The sequence below is a fragment of the Drosophila nasuta genome, chromosome 2L (genome assembly GCF_023558535.2).
Source record: "Drosophila nasuta strain 15112-1781.00 chromosome 2L, ASM2355853v1, whole genome shotgun sequence".
Classification (NCBI taxonomy): Eukaryota; Metazoa; Arthropoda; class Insecta; order Diptera; family Drosophilidae; genus Drosophila; species Drosophila nasuta.
The window spans coordinates 17,140,548-17,160,007 of NC_083455.1; the positions used below are offsets into that span (position 1 = coordinate 17,140,548).

The 19,460-nt window shown below is 37.2% G+C and overlaps 1 protein-coding gene and 2 long non-coding RNA genes across 3 annotated transcripts in view; all 3 read left to right on the plus strand.

The window, feature by feature from the left end:
• The first annotated feature begins 366 nt into the window (after positions 1-366).
• Positions 367-769, plus strand: LOC132798242 (uncharacterized). The gene is made up of 2 exons (XR_009633916.1): positions 367-486; positions 567-769. It is a non-coding gene; the product is annotated as an uncharacterized LOC132798242 (long non-coding RNA).
• Positions 770-4,702: 3,933 nt separating this feature from the next.
• LOC132798524 (uncharacterized) lies at positions 4,703-5,930 on the plus strand. Its single transcript, XR_009633951.1, has 3 exons — positions 4,703-5,376; positions 5,429-5,625; positions 5,683-5,930. It is a non-coding gene; the product is annotated as an uncharacterized LOC132798524 (long non-coding RNA).
• A 4,139-nt stretch (positions 5,931-10,069) lies between these two features.
• Positions 10,070-19,460, plus strand: part of LOC132783706 (leucine-rich repeat-containing protein 15) — a 61,104-nt gene continuing 51,713 nt past the window's right edge. Inside the window, 1 exon segment of the mRNA XM_060789052.1 lies at positions 10,070-10,563. The gene's annotated coding sequence lies outside the window, so the exon portion shown is untranslated.

The window sequence follows — 19,460 nt, forward strand, 5'->3', positions numbered from 1 at the left end:
CTAATTCAGCAGCTGCTTCTTGGCATTGGTTTCAGGTTCTTACTTACTTTGTTCATCGCAGTTATATTGTTATGTGCTCTGTTTTGCATAACAGATGCAACTTCTTGTGTATCTGTAGGCGATTCCAGTTCGATTTATCATGCGCAAAGTTATGATCTCTTAAGTGGCCGGCATTTAGTGCTCCAGTTTGACGTTCTCCTCAATTGGTCGCAATAAATTTTTCCCAAGACAACTCTAATTATACGCAGTGTTCTAGTAGAGCTGCCGATTAATCGAAATCGTTTGCAAACTTAATAAGCTGTTATTAGCGCATAGTAAAGTATAGTGTTTTATGCCACAGATGATACAGATTAAGAACTAAGCAAACTCATTCTATGTAGAGGCAAATTCTTTTTCAGCAGTAAATTTCCATTGAAAACTGTCGGCAACATAATAAAACACGGCTTTGCTTTTATAATCACACCTCAGATTTTATCTATGCACAACGTGAGCTACATCATTAATTTATTTAGCAATTTTGTCAACTCACTTATAATTGTCGGCACATTATAATTATTTCGCTGAAGATTGGAGCATAGAACTTGTGCCAAAATAGCCATTGTAAACCATACTTGGAGCATAAATATTAATGGAATCGTTGTTCAAGTACCAAAAATGTATTTTTGGGGGGAAGTTTTCATATGCCGCATGCATAGGAAACGAAAATAAAACCACGAAATTATGAAGCCAAAACAAGTAACAAAAAAAAAAAGTATAGGAAAGGAGACAGTTTCTAGTTATTCGTAGAACGGAAGTTGGCTAGCAGAGTCGAGAGGAACCCACAGCAGTGTTCGAAACGTAGTTCGAGTTCAAAAAGAGGCCATAAATATTGTTCATTTGTAAATAAATGGCTAAAAAATAGAAAAGAAATACAAAACCAAAATAGAAAACGCACAGCGTACAGCATATAAAACATTGTCCAGTTTGCTGCCCTTCAGTTCATTGCCAGTCCAAAGAGTTCAACTACAACTACAACTACAAGCACAAGCACAAGCACGAGTTCAACTATGAGTATGAGTTTGAGTACTTGTAACTCTGTTATTTCCTAGACAAACATGGGCCGCCCCAACGAGGAGGTTGTTGTGTTTGTTTTATTATAGTATCATCTTCCGGTCACTTTGTCATTTCTCCACAACATAATTCAAACAGTTACGGCGAGACAAGTGGCCGCTGCGCGTGTCCAAAACCGAATCGCCATCTATCAGCTACCGAGTATATGGTATAGTATATAATAGTAGCTAAGAAGAACTGGAATTATTAAAAATACGCGTAGCAAGAAACTCGCTTTTCCAACTAACGGAAGTGCTATAGACAACGTCGATTGGTTTCTTATTTGTTTTTCACCAATGGTTTTTTATTTCAATTGGTTTTTGTCGCAAGTCAATGAATTGGTTGGCGAGTGTACTTGGAGAAATTAACTCCATTAATGGGGTTGTGGTAATGGATACGCTTTAAATGCTATTTATATGGAAAACGATTTTATAAAATGTCATAGTTCTTTGAAAAAAAAAGAAAACAACAGCAGTTTTTATGAATTAAGTTTTGATTCTTTAGTGTTTGTTGTTTTGGTGATGTTTAATTAAATATTGTGTTAAATATGCACATTAAATGGCGTTTTGCTTATGCTTATTGAATTTTCTATGAAAAATAAAGGTGGCGACAAGTTTGATTTCATGTTTATATTCAATTATTTCATGATAAATTTGCTATTTTGCTCTTATATTTTAGATATAGTAAAGAATAATACAACTGAATTTGATTTTTTCCTTCGCTTGGTTTCCGTTTTAAATTAAATTTCTTTTAAATTAATATTCTTTCTGATTTCTAGTATTTTTTTTATTATTTTTGCGGTTAATTAATTTAGTATATTTTTCAATAAATACCGGACTGTTTTGCTTTCATAAAAAAATGGGTTGTGGGTCTCTTAATACAATGTTTCTCTTTAAAATTGATAGTTTCTTGTAGTCTACATTATTGTTAAACCCTTATATAAGTAACATACAAACGTATATCGAATTGTTCTTTTTCACAATTCGCAATCGATGTACCACAATTCTCGCAGTGCATTGAGCGTGGACTTGTTTAGAGTGTTTTAAATACAAAGCGGCCTAGCGAGTCGCAATTGCCACGCCAGCCGTAGCCACAGTCAACGACAACTACAACGGCACACATACACGTATACATTCACATAGACTCACAATGAAGTAAGCCGAGAATACAACATGCCACACAGCGAGAGGCACACGCTGCCCAGTGGTCGCCACTTAAATGCGTGCCGATAGAGGGACGAGGAGGGAGGGGCAGAGCAGACGCCTACACTAACCCGACCCCGAGTGCTGCAATGTCGCAGCGCACTTTGAATATGAATTACACAGAAAGTGCACACGACTTTGATGCGTTGCATCAAAAGCAGTCGGCGGCAGTCAACCGAGCTGGTGGCAGTTGCAGTTGCAGCGCCATTCATGCGGCATTCATGTAGAAGCCTTTTGTGATGGAGGAGGTGAGGAGGCGAAAGTGAACTGTGCTGAACGGGTTTAGTCAGAATTTGATGTTAATAGCTAAGCCGATGCGTGGCGTTGGCATCGATGATGATGATGATGATGATGATCATGATGATGACTATGACAATGTCGATGTTGATGATGATTCCTCGACTCAAAGCATTTTGAACTTTGAAATAATGACATTAGCATGCAACAAGGTGCAGTTTGTAGTAGTTCGGGAGATTGTGAACAGAGTTGTGAAAGACATTTGGACAGCTTGTTTCCGCACTGTGTCGAGTGGAGCGTCATTCAGATTGTGATCATTATGATTGCCGTCGTTATTATCGTTGGCATTGTCAACTTTTGGACGTTGATTGATTGATTAATTAACAAAGGAATTGCCGTTATATTTCCCCAATTGAAGAAGAATTTGCATATCTAATGCCCAACACACTCACACTCGCACTCGCACTCTAACTTCAAACTCATATTCATTCAACTCGACGCAGTTCGTATGTAGTTCATTGTGTTAGTTATGCAAATGTTGCACTTCCGCTCAGACAACATGCCAAACATGCCCCAACGCAGCTTAATTATTCATTAATTTCAACTTAAATTTCCCGCATATTGTTATTGTTATTGCTCGCCATTTTTGGACTATTTATTATTGCAGGCCTGGCCAGAGATTCCCTCCTAACTCCCCAGGCAGACGGGGCGTGGCTTTTGCACATCTGCAGGCTTTTGTCACCATAAATGAAGTGTTACCCGATTATGAAATAATAATTATGATGCGCGCATTGTGCAACGTGCTTCCCCAATGAGCTTCAATAGCCATTCTCATTGGGTCAATGTGTCTACAGTGTTGTGCGTTTAAGAGCTGCCAGCTTTGTTGTTGCTCTGATTATTTGTTATTGTTGTTGTTGTCATTAAAGCAACCTTTGACAGGCTCTTTGACAGCATCGAGATATACAATATTAACTGATTATTTTAGTTGACTTCATCTGGGCCTACAAAACACAACAAAAATAGCACTAACCTGTTTCATAATCTTAGTTGATTGCATTAAAATGCCTTGCATATTCAATCCTGGTTATATTGGACCCAATCCGCCTTGCTGTGATCCCGAGTGTACCGAAGCAGGCAACTGCAATAATCCCGAGTGTGGACCTTGTCCAGGACCGCGAGCACCTTGTGGTGGTTGTTCACCGCCCATCGATCCAGGGCAGGAATGTGCTGTCACAATGCCACCGAAAGTAGTAGACAAAGATGCAAATGATTGTGAAGCTTGTAGCAATAAAGCTGAATCTGCCAATCCCTCAAATCCTCCACCAACACAGCAATAAACTGGAAACTTTAAAGCCCTAAACTTGTTTTTTAAATATTCCTCTTTTAGTAGTTTTGCAATAATTATTAATGGTCACACTGAAAAAGTCCTTTCAAATTTAAAGATCAAGCTAATTGCATATAACAATTTATTTGTTTATATACTTCTATATTTCCTAAATTTTTATGTTATTTTAATTAAATCCTAAATTATCTACCAATGATCAAGTCTTCGTTGCTTTTTCTCTTATTACCTAACTTGTTACTTGTCCTGTAGTTTTTGAAAGTAAACCCGACCAACGCTTTGCTTTTTTTCTGGTCAAAATTATAGTTTAGATTTTTTGTAAAAATTCAAAATTAAAATTGAATACATTAAATATGCGTTCTTCACGCTGTACTGGCGATTGCATGAATCCCTTTTATGTTGGCCCCTATCCGGACAAAGCCTGCGGCAGTTGTCCTTATGGCATATATTCGGGATTTAATCCATGCGGCTGGAGGTGCAAATGTAATGTTGAAAAGAAGCAGAAGGCTTTAACAAAAACCGCAAGCAAAACTGAACTCAAAGCTGTGGATAAAGCTGAGAGTAAAGCTTTAGTTAAAACTGAGTGCAAGACCCTCAAGAAGACTGACAGCAAGGCGATAAGTAAGGTTGAGAGTAAGACGGAAAATAAAGAGGAAAGTAAGATAGAAAGCAAGACGGGTGGTAGTCAGAAGAACAGCAAATCTGACCTAAAGGCCGCAAGCAAAAACAAGTTGACATAGAAAAGAAGCAAAAATAAAAATGATCGTTCATTTTTGAAATTAATAAATATACCAAAATATCTTAATTTGAATCATGTTGGCTTTGTAGCATTGCCTTCTGTTTGGCATTTTAATTTATTTGACAAAAAAATTAAAAATTCTAAATTTTATTGTTTGACTGACGCGAAGACTTTGGAGTTAAGAGTAAACCAAATTTGAAGCCAACCGCAATGGATGTGGCGCATAATAGTGTGGGAGTAGTTGGCACAGTGGCATTTTTGTTACTTCTGTCGCATACGACAACTAAGGTAATGCTCAAGGCATCGACGCCGCTCTGTGAAATGGCAGGGCGAGCGTTGATGGAGCCACGGGGTTATGTGCAGAAAATGCTGATGAGTGCACCAATGCGAAATACTTGTTCGTTGGTCAAGAAAACGGGATGTGGCCTTTACAATTTAGTCGAGATCTTTGCCAACTCGAATGTCAGAAGCATGCCTAATATAAAGCCAATGTATATGAGAAGTTTCCGCAATTCAATGCATCCATATTATTATTAACTACAATGGAACGTCGGCTGGAATACATTACGAGATAAACCTTAACAACTCCATTAAAACAGATGGAATAATCATCAGAGCAGCGAAAGTAACCCCAGTAGACTATGAAGAATCTGGGTTATACCTTTATTTTGAATTTATTTCATTTGGAAGTCTCGTCTTGTAGGGAATGAATTAATTTTCGGCTGGGTTGGCGAAAGTACAACCACGGATATTTTCAGCTCAAAAACGTAAGTCAATCATGGTCACTTGGGTGCTTAAGTAATGCAATCCTCTCTGCAGGTGGATTATCTGGTAGAAGAGATCTTTTTGTGCACTTTTCAAGGTTGCTAAAATGCATGTCATTGTCCAATTCAATCCCTTCTATATTGGTCCATGCCCACCTTGCCGTCTGGTCTATGCTGACTGTGGATCTTGTCGTCCATGTGGAGGCTGCTGCTGCTCTAGTTCACCATGCGGTTGGTGAAGTTAGCTAGCTGGTGAGCATAAACGACCTTTGACCTGAAGTGTGATTAAAGCGTTTTCCATTATTGCAGCTCCACATGGGTTACTTCGGTAAATAGTCTGCTGGTTGAGTTGCTTTGCAACTTTCGCTCTATATGATTCTATCTGTTCTTAACAAGTCTTCAAGTCGTTAATTATGTTTGTGATATTAAATAGGGTTTGTTCTATTTGATATCATAAATGTCAATGGGCTGATTGTATTTGGTGGTTATACACATATGCAAGACCAGTGAAATTATGTTTAATGCTAAATTCTCAATAAATTAAGAATGCAAACACATTTGTTTTCCGCTTCAATTGAAGTTATATTCGCTATTTTTGATGGCCTACTCATGTTTAATATTTTGCCTGCTATTTTATTAGTTTTTGCATAGGGTAGAATGTTAATGAGATATTAAATAGGATAATCAAATTGCCATATATATTAGTTCTATGTGGTTAGAAGACTGACTTCTTAAAGTTAATTTCTTCATAAAGATAAAACTATATTGTTTATACAATAAATTTATAATACGACATTAAAATAGATTTGAATAATTTATTTATTGGTGCTTAAGCAAAAGCTTTTGTTGTAATCGCTTCCTTGTTATGTGTAATTCTCTTACATCGTGTTTCAAATTTTACTATTTTCGAAATCAAAAAGATCCTAATAGGCTCTGATAAAAATAATTCTGAGCTAGCTTCCATTGCCTCATCTAAAAATCATTCCTTTACAACACTTTGGTGAACAAACAACTCAAAAAATGAAATAAATTATAAGTAGTATTCCATCAAGTTGTACACGGATATCTTCAGTCTTAAATAGAAATTTCTAGCCGCAGTAAATATTAAATCTCAATTTGGAAAATATATTTTACTAACTGAAAACTATACAAACTTAGGCAAGCTTGGATAAACAAGAAATAAACTTAATCCCGCTTCCGGAGGATATTATTTTGTCAACCTAACTCAATATGTATATTGTTTGCAAATTCGATCCATTCTACGTTGGACCTTGCCCTCCCGGAGTCTTGGTTCCCGCTGGTGGATGCTGTGGTCCATGTGGACCGTGTCGTGCATGCTGTGGCGGCTGTTCGACTTCTTGCTGCGGCTGGTAGTCATTTTACATTTTAACCTTTCGAACGCAGGATTAGCTTTTTTACAAGATAACCCTTGCAAATTTTACAATGACTGAAGATATGTAAATGTGTATATCAAAGACAACAAAAATAAAATTGTGACGTGTTTATAATGATTTATAATTGTTTAAATTCGATTAAAAATACTACATCGAGGTAGGCTATGACCCAAAAAATTGTCCAATACAGCTTCTGAAGCATATTTAGCTCATTCCCTCTTAAGTATCTACAACTAAAAATATTTAAAAAGGGGAGATTCAAGTTCACACATATTTCTTCAAGCAGAATATTGTTCAGCATGTTTTATGCAACAAAATTCAATCCATTTTACGTTGGCGAATGTCCTCCAATGATATGTCGACCCTTTCGCAGAGGCAGTTTGCCTCATGGATGCTCTTCACCTTGTAGAGGATCTCGTTGTGGTTCTTGTAATTCTTGTAGTCCTTGTCATTCAGGCTGTGGTTGGGGATCCTGCAATGGCGGTTGCTGCACTTCGACTAGCTGTGGCTGGTAAACAAATACCAAAAGAGTGGTAAGAGTTATACTTAGCGTTTAATAGTAGATAATCTGCATGTCAAAACAATTAATCTACAGCATTCACCGCCATTATGACTGAAAAAAATTGTGTGAATTTAATTTCCTCTTAACATTACATTTTATGCTGAATCAATTTCTGACAAATTAAAGTAATAAATTATCATTCAAAATATTCATTTAACATTGGGAAATATAAAAGAATTTCGTAATAACCGAAAACACAGTAACCATTGAGAAGCATTTGAAAAGTTTTTCGATTCTCTGAGCACTCATTCCTCTGGAATGCTTTCGCCTTTGAACAACTTTTAACATGCAAATTTAAATAGAATCATCCAAAATCTAGAGGAAATCTAAAAACTTCATACATTTCTTCAGCCCCAATAGCAATAGCCTACTGTGAGTAAGCATTAAGTTCGCGATAAAAACGTATAAAACATAAATTAATCGCAGCATTAGATCAACTGACAATAACCAGGAAGATTTTCAAAATGTTTTACGCAACTACATTCGATCCGTTTTATGTTGGAGAATGTCCTCCTGGTCCGATGCTATTTCGGCCGTTTCGTGGAGGCTGTTGGCCTTACGGTCGCTTTGCGGCTTGCTGTGGTTCTCGTTGTCGTCCTTGTGGTCCCTGTGGTCCTTGTGGTGCAAGTTGTGGTCCATGTGGTCCCTGTGGACCTTGCGGAGGCGGTTGTTGCACTAGCGCACCTTGCGGTTGGTAGACGATAAACTTGACTGTGGTAAGTCGAGTGTCTCTGATCATAATCTAGACTTGATAAATCTTCTGTTTTAGCAACAACTCACGCCGTCATTTCGGCTGAAGATACTGACAATATGTGTGAATTTTTCCTCGTTCAATTCTATTTTATTTTGTTTTCGATTTTACAAATTAAAGATGTAAATTTTTACTTTCAAACACTGCTGTTTTAAAATCTTAAACACTTTAGTATCCTTTGAAAAACATGTAACAACACTTTTTCGACTAGCTTTTCTATTTGTTCCGACTTTATTCGTTTGGGAAGTTTTCGTCTGTAAACAACTCGTAAAATGCAAATTGAAATAGAATAATTCAAAGCCTTGAGGAAATATATTCACATATTTCTTCAGCCCGACAATAATAAAAAAACAATAGCCAAATGTGAGTAAACATATAAATTTGTTCATGCACATCCACTATTAATCTAGATTAATTACAGCATTAGAACAACAATACAATAGCCAGGAAGATTTTTGCAGAATGTTTTATGCAACTAAATTTAATCCATTCTATGTTGGACCTTGCCCACCTGGGCCAATGATTTTTCGACCATTTCGAAAGGGATGTTATCCGCATCCTCCGCTTGTGCCTTCGTGTGCTCCTTGTCGTGGTCCCCGAGGTAGTCCGTGCTGTGGTCCTTCCTGTGCACCCTGTGGTTCTTCTTGTGGTCCCTGTGGACCTTGTGGTGGCGGCTGTTGTACGACTTCTTGTTGCGGCTGGTGAACTTTGCCATGGTAAGCAAGCAACACAGTTGAACTATGAGTGATTTAATTGAAGTATTTTTCTGTGCAGTAACATTTTTGCAGCAATTTTGGCTAAGGAATACTTGTGAATATTGCCTCTAATTATTCTAATATGTGTTTATAAATTATTTTAAAATGTATTGTAAAATGCAAGTCTTTCATTTGCTTGGGATGCTGCGTGTCTTACTAGCGTTGTAGTTCCTACGTCTTTTATGTTGTCCTAGGTAAGGAAATTGGCCTAAACAGCTGTTGGGTTGCAGCGACCTTTGCGCAGAATCGCTTCAAACCGCGACAAAGAGGTTGGAGGCCCAAAACATCGAATGTAGAGCATTGTGTCAGGTCAAAAAGGCTGTGCGAATGTGAGGGGCATCCACCACCTGCCTGATGCTTGATGCATGATGCTCTTCTGGGAACTTGGCTAGCTATGTTTTGTTTTGGCTTAGCGGGATTTATGACGCTCCCACCTTTGCACTCGTGGCTTTGTTCCCGAGCGTTCGTATGTGTGTGTGTGTGCGTGCGTGTGTGTAGCCTTAAGGACAACGTCTGTGCGTGTGCTGGCGACATTTCCTTTGCGCTTAAGTGTGTTTGTCTGTGCGGGATATTTCACTCTCCATTTTTGGCATTCGCGACGCGGAATTTATTGCGGTAGGTCGGAATTTTCATTGCTTTTGCGTGCCGATTCCCCTTAACTTTATTTTCTACTATTAAAGTTTCTTTGTTTTTTAAGAAATATTTGTGCAATTTTTAAACATTCTTGCCAGTAGTTAGCTGTCACTTTGACACTTGTCACTTTGTTTTTCTTTTTATTTAATTTAATAAGTTATTCTGTTCTATTTCTTTTGCAGACATGCAGATCTACAACTTTAGCTAGGTGGGACTTGAAAATATTGGGTAAGTTATTACAATCATTTCACTTTTTAATGCATCTGTAGTCGAATTCCTTGCTGAATCTCGGACCCTTCACGCCTTGAGCGGACATCTGCCAAGATCCCGTATCGTTAAGTACGCAAATCGGTTAAAAAATGCTGAAAAATCGTAGATGTGTGAATGTAGTAAAACTATTAAAATCTTGTTTGAATCGCACAAAGCCAATGATCATTTCACGCCAGTCGCCGACTAAAAACATAGAATGCACGAAGTTAACTTCGTTTCCGACAGCTGCGTTGCGAACATGTTGCACTCGCTTTGACTTGGGCTTGCAACATGTTCGAGCTTGAGCGGCTTGGCAGCGGTGTCGAGGACCATTCTTAACTTTAATTCATCCAATCAAATTCAGTTTTCGTCTTTCATTCACATTGTGCGGACGTTGTTCGTTCATTCGTTGGCTGTCGTTCGGTTCAGGCTTTTGGAGTCGCGTCTTTTTTGGCCTCTAGTGTTGAGAGCGGGGCTTTTAAAATCGAATGTGTCCAGGACACAGACAAGAAAAGGGAATTCTTGGTGAATTTATTAAATAAAGTGTGAATACTATATGTGAATAGTTGGTGACATCGTTCAGACGTTGAGTGTGTGTGTGAGCGTGTGTGTGCATTGAGGTTGCTTTAGAACCCTATTTAATTGGGGATGCCAACAACTGATTTGAATATTTGCACAAGCAACTAGATTAGATACGCTGAGAGTGTGAGCGTGAAGTGCGAGTTTGTTTGAATCGTGAGTGTACGTGTTTCTCTCTGCCATGATTTACAGCAGCCTGCCGCAAGGAGGCATAATGTAAACTGACATTTTTCGTAATTTTTCGATTTACATGCCGTTGCACATAAGGTGAGTGTGTGTGAAAAGACAAAATATAAAACAACGTTGCTCAAATTTGAATATTTAAATTAAATTTGCAACTCAAAAGAACGCACTTAAAACATTTAATCATTTAAACTGTGTACTGTCTTCCCATTATCTGTGCTGCTTTACAGTTTCATTGTCAGCTTACACTTGCTTCAATGTCTCCATTAACCGCAGAATCAACATAATGCTTGTCAGTATATCGCATGACAGAACTTCCGCTTTTTAAGGGGCTTCTAGCGTCACTTTCGAATACATTTCAACCACAAGTAATTGAGAGCCAATTTAAAGCGATCAGTTTGCTTCGCTGAAATTAAATCGATTTTCTCTAAAAATAAAAATATAATGTATTTTCTGAAATCGTTGCTCATAATTTGCAATTGGCGGGCCTATAAATTAACGCCTAGAAATTGGGTCCATAAATATCGCGACATTAAGCAAATTTTATTGGTTTTGGACTAGCGCGCTTAGTGAAATTTGTGGCCAATAAATTTTGCTGGTTTCGAAATTTCTAAATGAAGTACTTAGAATAAGTATTTTTTGGCCGTACAACAGGTTGGCTATAAAATGTTGCCATTCATGGTCGCAAGTCGCAAGTGTTTCGCTTCGATAAAACATTGAATTACTTGCATTATTATATGGCTCAACTTTTAGATCGCAGCTGTTGTGTATTTTGTATTAAATTTTCAAGTTGAAAGTTGAAGGGTAAACTTGAGCAACTCATTCGTCATGCTTCAGGTGAATTGGGGGTTAACACGATGATGGAGCCCTTTCGTCTGGTCACTTGATAAAAACAATAAAATAAAAAAAGGGTGTAATAAGGCTTGCCTTTCAACCAGCTGCGGCCAACAAGTTGTAATTATCATATTCGGTTACTTGCACTTACCAAATAACCATACACATTTTACGTAAAATGATGATAATCCTTTTCCTTTTCATTTTGTTTTGTGGCTCGCTTTCAATTGCTGTTATGCCGCATCATTAGCATCAACATTCTCATCATTTTATGCATAATTTTTAATATTAACTCTCATTTTCATGCGCATAATCCGCAACCTTGATGGCAACTAAATGGCTAGACAGCAAAAGGAGGAAAATGAAAATTGGAACATGGCATAGAAAGCAGGGCTGAAAATGAGAAAAAGGTGTTGACAAATACTCACCCTACGAATTTCATCTCCACATGGAGTCAAAGGTCTTTCGTGTGTGTGTGTGCATTAAATGTTTAAAAAATGAAGCGCTGAAAAGTTTGGCGCCTGTATTACTCATACGCCATGGCGCCCGAGTTGGGATTATATCTTGGGCTCGTATAGTTAATGACATGCAGCTGCTGTTTTACTTGCGGGCTTTAGACCTGCCATCGCTCCGTCAAATGTGAGTGTAAATTTCACTTGACAAACTTATGAATTTTAAGGTGATTTTCATGTCGTCGTCGTCGGTCGGGGTTAAGTTGCAAGTTCATGAAAAGAAACGCTTTGAGCGCTAACATCTTCTGATGCCACTTGGGGTTTTTTGACAGCAGAAGGGTTGTTCCTTTGTGTGTGTGGGTGAGTGTCGCATCATAAATCAAATCAAAGTTGACTGCACCATGACACACACACACACACACACTGTGTGGTCTCGTAATCAAAATCATTTTGTGGTTTTCAACATTTGTTCGCAATGGCTCGTTCAAAGTAATTAATCATTAGAAGTAATTGGTTTTATATTTTGATTTGACATTTGAAAAATTGCAGCTGTGACAATTCAATCCCATCGACCCAGATCGTTTTTTTTTTGCATTCACAGCATCCAGTTTCAATTTCCGCAATTTTCAAATTGCTCTATATTGTTTTTTTTTTTTGGCTGTGCAATGTTCATGAAACGACAAAATCGACAAAATGAAATTAACCTTTTTGTGTTTTTGGCGGCTGTTAAAAAATGTTGTGAATATAAATTGAATATAAATAAATTTATGATTGCTACAATTGTTTTAATAATAGTTGCGCATTTAATTGAAAGACAAATAATTCAATTATGTTTTAGGTTTATTATTATTGTTTGCTAATTAGTTGCATATCCATTACACTTGATAACTCAACCTTTCTCTCTGTCAATCCACATTTCAATCAACAGCTTGGTGGGGGGTCTCAAAGAGACAGCATCATATTTCGATTTAAAAATTTATGACTGCAACAAGAAGGATATTATTTAACTTTGTGAAGTACATTGAACAAATTAAAGTGAAAGCTTTGCCAGCAAGAAATAAAGGCAGATTCGACAGTCGAGGACGTCTCAAATGTCGTCGTTGGCGAAACTTCACAAAATGTTGACAATAAAAAATTATTAAAAAAGCGTTAAAGTCTTTTACAAGAATTGTGCCACAGTCGAAGTCATAAACTTGACTTTGAGTTTATTTTGCTTACACAAACACATGAAAATGGCAAAGAGAGAGAAATGCTACCGATCTGAGCGAGACTCAGTGCCACTTCAAAGGGAATAAAACGAGGCTTACTTGAAAACAAAAATACACAAACAAAAAACGAACACACCAAAATAACAAATAAATCCACAGCAAGTGATGAGTGGAGTATTTTTTTCCGTTTTTTTTTTTGTGCTTGTGTCCCATGGAGTGCGCCACTTTGTTGGATTGTGGCGCTCGAGTTCTCCCCGCATCAATCCCCTCTTCCCTTCCCCTCCAAGCTCCACCCGTTTAGCTCAATAATAAAATTAATGTTATATTTTTCGAAAGAGAACCAAAACTTTTTATTTGCGAGTGCGTATTTTTCGCTTCGCTTCTGTTTGTTTTCGCTTTTCATTTCAAGTATTTTGCTAGCTAATTAAGCGCCATTTTATTTGTCATGAAAACAATATTTATGCCCATTTTAATCATACTGCTCGACTGCTTGCTGCCTTGAAACTCATTTCTGTTTATTTAAACATTAAATGAGCTTACATTTGATTAGCGGCCTGTGTTTATTTTTATATCAATGTGCCTGAAAGCACATTTGGCTTAGCTTGTCCTTAATTTTGCTTTCAATGGCAAAATATAAATGTAAGAATAAAGCAAGAGTGCAATAAATACATTTCGTGGATCGTCAGATATCCTATATGTTGAGTATTTAATAAAATGTTGGGGAAAAAAACGTGTTAAAATTGTACTTTTAGCTGAGCATTTCCAATGGCAAAATTCATTTATGAGGAATATCAAAATAATGCGTTTGGGTCACATTTTATTTACCTTTGGCTGAGTGCGTTCATTTCAGTTGTCGTCGTTGTTGTCATCGCCTTTTGTTGTCTTTCATGCGGCCAGCTGAATTAAAATATATATATGTAAATCTGGCCATGGCCAAGTCCATTTGAAAAATTAAAAAGGCAAGCAATTTTCTTTTAATTAAATATGTAGGAGTATTACACATTAATAAATTGATTCTCAATTAAAAGCATGCTGAAAGCTGAATGTGTGGACATCAAATAAAGTGCATTAAGAGCATTAATTTGCTTTCACATCTTTGCAGAGTATTTCGTTTGTGCATTGCACTTATTTATTATTAAAAAACTGAAAGTTAATTGCATTAAATTTTCACAAATAACCAAGTTCGATAGTGGGACGTTAACTGAGGCAAAACCCCTTCCATCTGCTGACAAACTGGCAACAAGCGCGTTTTGTTTGCTCCCGCTGCCGCTGCCAACTGTCAGCTCGTTGTCCAAATGACAAATGGGCGCATTTGCCTTTTGTCAGAGAGCGCCATAGATATGGCGCGAAATCGCGCCAATCGACAGTAAAAATAAACTGTGCATGCCCCAACCGAAAAACGAAAACAAAAACAAAACAAGTCTCAACAAAAGCCGCTTTATGCCACACACACGTTGCGCGGACCGTAAGACAGCTTGCCACTTGCCACTTGCCACAGGCGGAGACTGAGTGAATATATGCGAGGCATAGAACTTGACATACATATAGACTCGTTTATTTATTTATATTCTGCACGCCGCCAAAAAAAAAAAATTGTCAACGCGGTTCAATACATCGACAACGCCATCGAAATGAAGGGAGCAGAGGGGGGAGCAATCGACACACGATTCACATTGTCATCGTCATCATATCGCAGCTCGTGATATAAATATGGATGCGATATAAACATAAAACGCAACACATTCTCTAGCTTAAAGTATCATAATCATAATATCTGTGTACAGCTGTTGGTTGTTTTGTTGTTTCTTCGTGTGTGGAAACACACACACAACACAAATCAAGCGAAAGGAAATGCTTCCGCTTCATTTGGTAGCAAATGAAACTTCAAATAAGCACTTAATTTGTCAAATTTAAGATAGGAAAATTCATTCAATTACGTTAAATGCTCAGAGCTAATTTCAAGCATTATTTGTAATTTAGAATTTAGAAAAGATTTTTTATAGAATTTAAATTTTTTTGTATAAATATTTTGCTTTGGAAAATGTTACTGAACTTTAATATTGTCTGCATTTTTGTTGATGTGCGCGAAATTTATGAGTATCGTGAATAAATCACAGTTATTATCTGCAAGCAGCAGCTCTCGCCACTTGTGTCAATAACAAATGTCCAAAAAAATGATTGCTGTTGAAGAAAAAAATGCTCTGTTTATTTATTCAAAAGCAATGACCTCTTTTAATACCCTGTAGACAGAGAAAAACACTAAAAGAGGGTATGCATGTTTAGAGTATATGCCGGAAAGGGAGTTACAGCTGTGAACTTTAAAATATCAGTGTGACAGAAGCAAAAATACATTACCGTTTTTTTTTGCATATTCATTTTTGTTAGTTGATCGCTTAAACAATATTTTTGTAGAGGGCAACATACAGATACTAAAATAGCAGCTGTTGACCTTAGAAAATTGAAGAAATGTAAAGTTTTAAAGGTAAAACCAAAAATTTCAAAATATTTTAAACAACTTTCCATCATATCCTTACGATGCAGGATATACATTAGCGCTTCACATACTTTTATTTCATCCACTGCCTTTTGGCACGTTGCGTGGATTTACGCGTTGATTCGCCGGAAAAAAGAAACGCGAAATGCGAAAACAAGTTGGCAAAAAAAATTTACATTGAAAGCGAATGTTTGGCTGTGCTGCACAAAAGTTAATTACGGCGGGGCACACCAATAACATGCCCCACAAACGAAGTGCGTTGATATACGCGTGCCACTGGCAAATGGAAGAATTGAAGCATATTAAGCATACGCAGCGTAAGCCAGCAAAAGTTTTCATTTGGTCAGTCGAGCTGCACTAATTGCAAGACAGACAACTTGAAATTTATAAAACTCAATTTGCTAATTGCTATCAAAATAATGAAGTCTCTCTGCCTGCGGTAGCCCTATTTGACCTGTTGATGAGCAGAGAAGAGGATAGGAGAGGAGGGGGAGCAGCGAGAGAGGAGTCGACGACTGTTGATTGCAACCATCAAGTATCATTCGAGTAATTTAAAGTGCACTTCGTTCTCTGGCGAAAGAGCGGCTCTTCGGCTTGTTGGAGCCGTGGATGCTGCAGCAGTTGCTGCTACTGCAGCTGCAGCTGAAGTTACTGCAGCAATAAAATCGAGGAACAACAAACACGAAATAAATGCTGGCCAAAGTTCTGAGAGAACGTGAACGTGAACGAACGAGACATACAAATAAAAGTTCAGCTAGAGCTTATGCAAGCTGAAAGTTTACCCTTTTGCCATACTTGAGGTGTTTGCCCAGAAGTTCACTTTATATGTGTGTTATATATATATATATGTATGTGTGTGTAGTTGAGTGTGTGACCGAGACCTCGTTGAAGTTTTCAGTTATCGTTGCTTATTTTTCTACGTACTTCTTGTCCGTTTATATCTTGTTAAGACTTTTATATGCTTTACTCCACATTTAGTTTTATACCGAACAACTTTTCTATTTGTTAAACTGCTTTGCGCAAAACAAATGTTTATTATCTTATGAGCGGAGCCATTGTCTGATTAATTTCTTATATTAAATATTTTATACCTGTCTATTGCCAACAAGAAAAAAAAGTTTAGACACATTGACTGAAGGAATGGCTAATTAAATTTGGAAGAATTAAAGATGAGCTGCCAAGTTGAATTCAATTTGTAGAGGCTGTGCTTTGAATTTCTAATTTGTTGCTTTAACTAGAAGTAGCTCTCACACTTGTATTATTTGCTGTTGCTACACACGCTAATTCGATCTAAATTCACGCACTCATTAACTTAAAATATGCACAATGGCAATTTGATTAGGGTAATTTGGCGTTGATCCTCAGCGACGCGTTACCAATGCCACAACAACAACAACAACAACCGAAGCAGAAGCACTGATATGACACACAACAACAATGACATTGATGTCAATGTCTCAACATGCCAGGACATATAATCTTTAGGGTAATTTGTGAATGAATGTGCTGCCGCTGCTGTGTGTGTGTACGTTTATGCCAAATTAATATGCAATGTGGCAGCAGGCTGGGTAAGCAAATTACATCAATAAATTAGGCGGTGACTGGAATAAAAACATTATTTTTGGTGGCAGCAGCAAGCATGGCATCCAACCAACAACCAACAACACAAACTGGCTAACAAAGTTAACAAAGTTGTCGTCTTCAAAATTATGAGCAATTTCCTAGACCTCCAAAAAGTTGCACGTTTTTCTCTGTTTTTTGTTTTGTTGGTGGCACAAACGAGACTGAGACTTTGCACTTTGAATAATTGCACGTACGTCTCGTGCCTATATTTAACTGGCTAACCGAGACAGAAGAGACGGTAGAATTTCTTCCCGCCCTTCCACTCCCTTCCACATTACTTGCCCTTGGCGTATTACGTGTTTGGGGTAACTTAAAAGCGCAAATCTGTTACGCCCACGTGGCTGTCTAGGCCGCAATTACGATAAGCGTCGCTAATTTTCGGCAAGTGAATTTAATTTACCGCCTGCCGAGCGAACGATTCCATACGCTTTCTCTTTCTTTCCGAGTATTTTCGCTTTTCACAAATTTTTTCTTCTTGTCGAGCATTTTTTGCATTGTGCTGAGAGCCCACCTTTGTGGTAGGCTTTCGTCTGGGTGTGTCCTTAATTTGGTGCAAAAATATTGTGCTTGTATGCACTTAAGCAAAGCTGAGACTGAGCGTCGAGTCTGCTCGACTGTCGAGATACTCGCCACAGGCAGTAAAATCATTTTTATAGATATTTTTAATGCCTTTAAAACGAAAAATAGTTTAAGTGTGTCGTAAAGTTAAAATCATAAAAGTATAAAGCAATTATATTTGTGTTCCAAAAATTGACTTTTAGTTTTTGTTTAATATTTTATTGATATTAAATTGCTTTTTGTTTGCTGGGAGCTGTACTTGCAGCTAGATTACAAACAGGATAAAACTAATATACCCATGGAAATGGGATTAAATCAACAGCCAGCCAAACACAAGAGCGAAAGGTTGAGGCTGAGAGAGAGAGAGAGAGAGAGAGAGAGAGAGAGGGATATAAAGGAGAAAAGAGGAAAGCAGAATTAAAGAACGCACCGCAAAGCATAAAATGTGGCAGCCACATTGGCAGCTGGACAAAGTGGAGCAGGTGAAGCAGCCATGGCGGCTGCCAAACCAAACGAAACGCAGCTCAAAAACACAATACATTTCATACAATAAGTACGAGTGTATGCACGTGAATGTGTGTGTGTGTGTGTGTGTGTGAGTGTGCTTTTAAGTGTGGCTGTCGCCTGGACTTGTGAATTGTGTGTATGTGTGTGTGTGTATGCTTGTAGCTTACAATGCCAGCAAACCAAAGTGCAAACTGCGAACGAAATACAATTTCGGTAAAGTGTAGCGAAAATATTGCGGTAAATGCTTGTACTTTAAATTTAATACAAGTACGCTTAAGCATACTTGGATGTGTCCGTTGCCGCCGTTATCGTTGCTACGAAAAGTGTTTTGGCCAATATTTTCATAATTAATGGCATGTGAATTGAGTGGTTAAGCACCATGAGCTTATACACATCAAGAAAACAATTGAAAGCTCAGTTGCCTGGACAAAGTGAGTGTGTACTTTAAAATGAGAGACACAAAGCACTTTGCCAATAATATTAACTACCAACCAAAAAAAAAAAGGCGATTAAAAACAGCGCCCGACTATTAATGAAGAGGCATAATTCGCTTCACTTTTGACATACTTAATATAGCATAATTAAGGCAATGGCGAAACGCGAAATGCAAATAATATCAGAAAGTTCGCTTTTATGGTATTATGGCATATAAGAGGGAAATGTATTTTCTGTTGATACATTATCGAAAAAGCTGAATCAAAGGTTTCACTTTTTATACCTTTTATTAAAAATCTCAGCCAATTAATAATAAAATACTGAAAAATATGGAATATTTATAGTATATTGATGTACCTAAAATAACTTTCGTTATTATTGGGTATTTTTTGGTACATTAATATCTTTTTATTAAAAATGAGTAGCGGTGTTTTTAAAGTCGAGCACTGTCTAGTTTAACTTACTAACCCACTCACTAAACAACTGAATAGTGCAATTCTCATAATTATTCCACTTTTTAAGAAGTTTAAATACAAACAAATTGTTTTTTTTAAAATAGGCAATAATTTGGTTCACTTAATTGCTCCAGTTCCTTCTCAGGTTATAAATATTTATTTCGATTGACAAGTTTTAAAGTTGTAATCGATTTTTAACATCTGATTTTTACCATACACTATGTTTAAAGTTGACGATATTATTACATTATAATTATATGTTAAAATCTCTCAAATTTTTGTTGGAAAGTGAATGCAATGAAAGACATTTTCATTCACTCAGTTAATGAATATTGAATTCGAGTGACAAGTATTTAATTTTGCCTATGACATTAACAATTACTTAAAATGATGGTTGTGGATGGAAAACGAAGCT